Source organism: Populus nigra, chromosome 1, assembly GCF_951802175.1.
Source record: "Populus nigra chromosome 1, ddPopNigr1.1, whole genome shotgun sequence".
NCBI lineage: Eukaryota > Viridiplantae > Streptophyta > Magnoliopsida > Malpighiales > Salicaceae > Populus > Populus nigra.
In genome coordinates this window covers 49,259,565-49,265,700 of record NC_084852.1, presented here as the reverse complement: position 1 = coordinate 49,265,700, position 6,136 = coordinate 49,259,565, and the positions used below count along the sequence as shown (strand labels likewise).

General features: G+C 33.5%; 1 pseudogene; it reads right to left on the bottom strand.

Moving 5' to 3' along the window:
• Positions 1-685: 685 nt before the first annotated feature.
• LOC133685893 (linoleate 13S-lipoxygenase 2-1, chloroplastic-like) lies at positions 686-5,914 on the bottom strand (annotated as a pseudogene).
• Positions 5,915-6,136: the final 222 nt, after the last annotated feature.

Below are 6,136 nucleotides of genomic sequence, written 5' to 3'. Positions count from 1 at the left end.
ATATTAAATTATATTTATATCCATCAAGAATGAGTTTTATTCTTAAACAATCTTAAGAATGTATCCCCGCATCGTCTTAATATGTTAGAAAAAATAATATTAAATTTTAGTAGACATTGTTTCTAAAATTTGAATTTAAAAAATCAAGAAAATTAAAAAAAATATAGTACCATAACAATATAACTTTTGAGGGTGGTATTGAAAGAAAATAAAGTTCAATGTCCAAATAAAAAAGAATCTAAACTTCAAGGGATTTAGAAGAAAATTTTATTAATAAACCGTGATAAATGTAAGAGGATGAATAATAACAACACAGTAAAAGCATGTTAATATTAACGTTAATGCTGGAGATTAAGAGAGAAGCATGTTAATATTACGTGTTAATTAATTTTTTTTTAATGATTTTAAAGTTACATTGGTATATTTAAAGGAATAATCTTTTGTTTAATTTAAGACAAGGACCCTCTTCTTATCCCTAATTGTTTGAGTCAAGTATTCAGTTTTACCCCCATGAAAAATATTTGACCAATTACCTTCAACCCTGTAAATCTAATTTTGGTGGACTAAAGCTAATCGATTAAATTCCTTCATTAAATCTACTGGGATTGCTTTCAATTGCTGATCTTTTAGGCAAATGCAAGAAGAAACAACATAGCGCAACAAAACTCCAACATATATATATATTCATACCATTACAAGTTTTCAAACTTCAGATAGAGATGCTGTAAGGAACTCCTTTTCCTGTAACTCCAGGGTCAGAAAATGGCTTCAGAAGCTCATAAGGCACAACGCCAGCTCCGTTTCTATTCTTCAATTTAATGTCAGCATTCCTTTCATCAATAATTCCTTCAAACTCCTTCAACCTCCCATTGAACTTCACGAAAGCCGCATTTATAGCCGGTTCCTCTGTCCATGCTGGCTCTATTTGCTGCCCAAGATACTCCTCATCGGGAGAATGATTTGATAGCACATCCAATATAGCCATCACTGTTGTAGCCTGAATTTGTGAAGGGAATGTTGTCAATAGTATCACTTCAGGTTTCTCCCAAAATAGTTTCAGCAACTCATCGTTCGGGTCTTCGGTTGGCATATTCATCCTAGCAGTTGTAGGCCTATTTGGAAAGTATCCTGCATATGTATATTGTCCGAAATTCACTGCGGCATGATGACCGGAGGCTATCCATATGATAGTTGTCAGGGTTTCAATAAGGTCCTGAGGTGTTTTAAGCACAGGCCACCAGGGTTCATCTTTCTTGTCAGCGTGACCTACTGTTCGAACTTCTGTCCACCATGCTTGGAGCTCATTATCAGACACAATGAGACTTGAGTCTGGATAGTAGTGATTGACATAGTCACTAACCCACTCTTTGATGATATCCCATAAAACCAAACCATCATTGGCGTATGGATAGTCTTCCACCATCAATTTCAATCCATGTGGAGCAGATGGATCTTCCACAGCCATTCCCCTGTCAATCATCAGAATCAGAAAGAAAATGTTTTAACTAGCAGCCGCTTCAAAAGGCTTATTAATTATGACTAGCAGCATCTAAGTTTGGTATAATGATAGGCTAGCTAAGGATCGATCAAACATACCTGTTTATTAGATCCTTGGGCAGCGCCTGGTAGTCAAACCGCCATTCTTGATCATAGACAACAGAGCTTAATTCCATAGAATACTTGCCAGGAAAGAATGACGTCTCTATAACCCCTTTTGCACTAATTAGATATTGTCGAGCTAGAGCATTGATCTCCATTGTGTACCGGAAATGCGGGTGCAAGAGTCTGTAGATTGGATGCATTTCACTAAGTTGGCGATTGGCCGCGATTATGTATGGTTCTGTGCAGCAATGTGTTCTTAGCCTGCAAAATATAACATATGATACATGTTTGTGAATCGATTCAAATCCTATTTTTTTCATCGCAATTTGGAACAAACCGAAAATTTTTGTACATTAATGCAAGGCGGCTGCCAACTCAAGCGCAAGGAAAGTGCATACCAGTGACTAATAAGTTGGTGATAGCCAGACTCATGTGCAAGGACATGAGCTTTGGCAAGCCTCCAAAGCCAAACACCAGTGGAATGCCAAGCTGGTCTAAACACTTGCTTCCATTGCGGCTTACCATCCATCGGTGGTCGAGTGAGCTCAATAGCTAGTGGTCTCAATGTTCCTTCATGGGTTAAGAAGAACAATGTCCGTGACCCGTATAGTGTCGTGCCTTTCAGCTCTCTTATTTTGCTTACAAAAGGTAGGAATAAATCATGGTAGTCAAGGATGAAAAGCTTCTGATCTTTTACTGCCTACGTTCATCAATGCACCGAATTTAGTTTGTTAAGAGGAAAGTCAAGATGAGTTTCAATACCGTTAGGCGATCGGTTTTCTACTTCATACCTGTCCACATGTCATGAACCCTTTGATTTCTTGCTCAACCATTTCTGTAGTGATTGCTGATTCTTGGGGACCGTAGATTTCAGGGTCTAGTTTACTCCTTAATGGCCATTCCTGCATGATTTAATGCAATACTTTCATCAAGAAAAGAGTAATGTTTCAGCATCGTTAGTTTTAATATTACCAACATTTGTGAATAATTGATTCATTTCTTGATGAACCGCATGAACCTGGACTGGTTTTTCCTTTCTTATTAATTGACAAAAATACTATACCGTGACCATTTTGATGCTACAAGGGTTGAGACCAGAAAGAGTCTGTCTAGCAAATTCTTCATCCCTAAACCAAAAAAATCTGTCTCCTGAAACACAAAAACTATTAAAATGAGAAAATGATAGATATTTTTTTTCTCATTTGTGATTGTTTTATTAATTTCCCATGTCGAATCTAGTTCTTATTTTAGGTATAAAAAATATCTTACTCTCCATGGTATCAGGAGTCTCAAATTTCAAGACATCTTTAGTTCCATCAGATATGGCCCTGAAAAGGTTAGGCAGAAGATCTTTCCAAAACCCCTGTTTCTTAAGGGGAGGCAAATTGATTCCTTCATTGAATAGTGTGCGTCAATGGAACTGAAGAATGGGAATCCAAGTTCACTGTCAACAATAGCGGTTGATAGAGAAGGTACTAGGGCATGCAATACTGATTTGAGAGTCTTGGCAGAAAACGTGCCCATCTTTATTTCTGAGAATTCTTCATCTCGAGGCACGTAGAAGCTGCTACTCCTTGTCTCCGTAAGTGGATCTATCAGCACAATTGTTTCCAAATGGTTAGAATCAATGAAGGAAAAAATTAATATCCATGATTTAGTTAATAGGTATAGATTAACAGTTATACATTTGACAATTTCTTTTAATAGATAGGTTTTAGTTTAGTAATTCTAGTTTATTTGATTATTATATAATGAAAGAAGGATTATTTCCATTATGTAGATTAGAATAAGCCTTTTTTAAAATAAAAATAAAAACATTTTCTTAGCTAGTTTATGCAAGCAAAGTTATTAAATCTACCCGGTTGAAGGCTTAAGTCAATGATTAGATAAGTTAATCAAGATTAACTCAAAAATATCAAAATATTTTTATTTATATAGATTAATTAAGATTAACTCAAAAAAATTAAAATATTTTTATTCAATTAAAAAAAAAACTATTATAAGCCACTCATTTTGAATCAATTTTTATTTTTTAAAAAATCAAATTAGATTTTAACATGATTTTAATCTACTTAATTAAATACTAGATTTACTTAATCGGTTAATTTTTACCTGATTTTTTTAAAAATCTAACCCAATTTAAATGTTGATTTGTCAAACTGGATTTAACAACATTGGATGAAAGGATCATAATTATTTTTCGAACACAATCCAGCACTACTATTTTTTTCATTATTTTTCTGCATTTTTACCTGACTCGGTCCGTGGTCGGCCAGTACGGCAACGCCTAGGGTACGGGTGCTCTGTGCCACCTAGCACCGGCCTTGCTGTCTCTGGATTACTATCAGGATTTCCAAGATCATTGTACACATCATAGTCGTAGATCCTTTCACCTTTCTTTCGTTCTCCATTGTCATTGCCTCGTAAAGTCTCGAGTTCTTCCTTTCTCAGTTTTGTCAATCCATTTGGTGTTTCTGATGGCAAGTATGACTATTCCATGAAACACAAAAATCAATCAATATAAAAAATTCTGTTAAGCGGGATATTTTATAAAATTAAAATAATATCTTTTTATTTTTTTAAAATTTATTTTTGATATTAATATATTAAAATAATTTAATAAATTTATTTAAAAGAGATATCTAATATATAAATATTCATATGGATCGAGATTTTATTTTTTTTACCATATCAACTTCACATGGTAATATTCACATTATCATGAGAAAAAAAATATAATTAAATCATGAACGTTGAGTTAAAGCATATAAAGTATACATATCAGCTCCCACGATGGATTATATCTTGTGATTTTATCACATGAAATCTTTTGTATTGTTTTTCTAGTTATTCACTCTTTCAACAAAACGTTTAATTTATAATTTTCCTCAAATTATTCTTATTTTATATTATTAATGAGATAAAGTTGAAATTTTCGAAACATTCAAACTGCCAGAATGGGATTGGATCAGCCCACACATAACATCCACAAATGCCACTAAAACATTTTCAACAAAAAAAAAATCTTTAATCACATTAAAGTAATTAACTGTTAAAAAATAATATAAATCATATCTTGAAATCTCACCTAATAATTAAAGTTTTTAAGTTAAGATAATTTTTTAACATGGTATCAGAGCTTTAATGGTCAAGCAGTTACGAGTTTGAATTTATTATCCACATCTATTTAATAAAAAAAATTAAACACAGGATAGTATGGGTCTATGTAAGTTTCAAACCCAAAAAATTTTCATTTAAAAAAATATTTTAGAGAAAAATATAAATAACATCTTAAAACCTTACCTAAAATCTTAAACCTTTAGGAATATATGTTTATAACAAACCTTATTAACAAAAAGTAACTAACCTTATTAGTGAAAAAGAGTCTCTTCTTTTTATTGTCAAACTTCGAATGGATCCATGAATCACAAGTCACATGAACTGGTCCAGTAGGGAAGCCATCAAACACAACATCATGAAGGTACATCTCTTTATGGTGCTCATTTTCAACAAAAATGGCACCGATCTCTCCAAAATCTGGTGGAACCACAAAATCCGCTTCATACTTGATATCCTCCCCTTCATGATCTATCTTGTGTGCGTACTTTCGAATTGAGGGCTTCTCTAATCCCGTCTCTAGAGAAATTAAAAAAAAAAGTTGGAATTTAGACAAGGAATCAACTTTGTTTCCTTTTTTTAGGTGAGTACGTGCAGCTTTTGTACTTAAAACAAATTTTTTCTTACTTCAATCATTCAAATATATATATATATATATATTTCTTTGCAAACAAGGAATATAAGTTAATTTTTTCAATAAATAGATCATTCGATAAGAACTTAAAAAGTTGTTTCTTGCACTTGTAAAGAAAAAAGAGAAATAAAATACTTGAAGCACTGGTCTTTCAAGAAGCACTACTTACTTGGGTCAAGCTCAGCACTAACAATCTCCAAGAGGAGTGTTTTGCCAAACAGGTCTGTAAAATCATCAAGTCCTCGTTCTATCCCTATTTCTGTCCAAAAATCAACAACTGTTTGTTTCACAGTCACCACAGCCTTAACATCTGTGGACTGCTGTGTGACACTTGCTATAGATTTAATGCTTCCATGTTTATAGCCAACACGAACTTTTTTGTTTGCTTTAGGGGACAAGGACCTTGAATACACAGGAAAAGAAGCATGACCACTGCCATGGATGAATGGTTTAGGTAGTAGAAAAGGGATTTTTGTTGAAAGGTGTGACTGGTGAAGCTGTGGCTTCAACATTGTTGCTGATAGGAGAGGAGATACTTGGGTTTAACTAGGAGTTTGTTCTATGAAAATCTGTAGTGAGAAAGCTATGATATATAGAACGAGAGAGAGAGAGAGAGAGAGAGAGAGAGAGAGAGAGAGAGAGAGGAACATGTTTTTCATTTGGTCTATAATCCATGCACGTGATACATAAATTATTGGCTTGCAACTTGCAAGATAAATATATTTGTTTACATGTTATCATAACATCATTTACATGTTCAAATTCAAAGAAAATTGTCAAAAT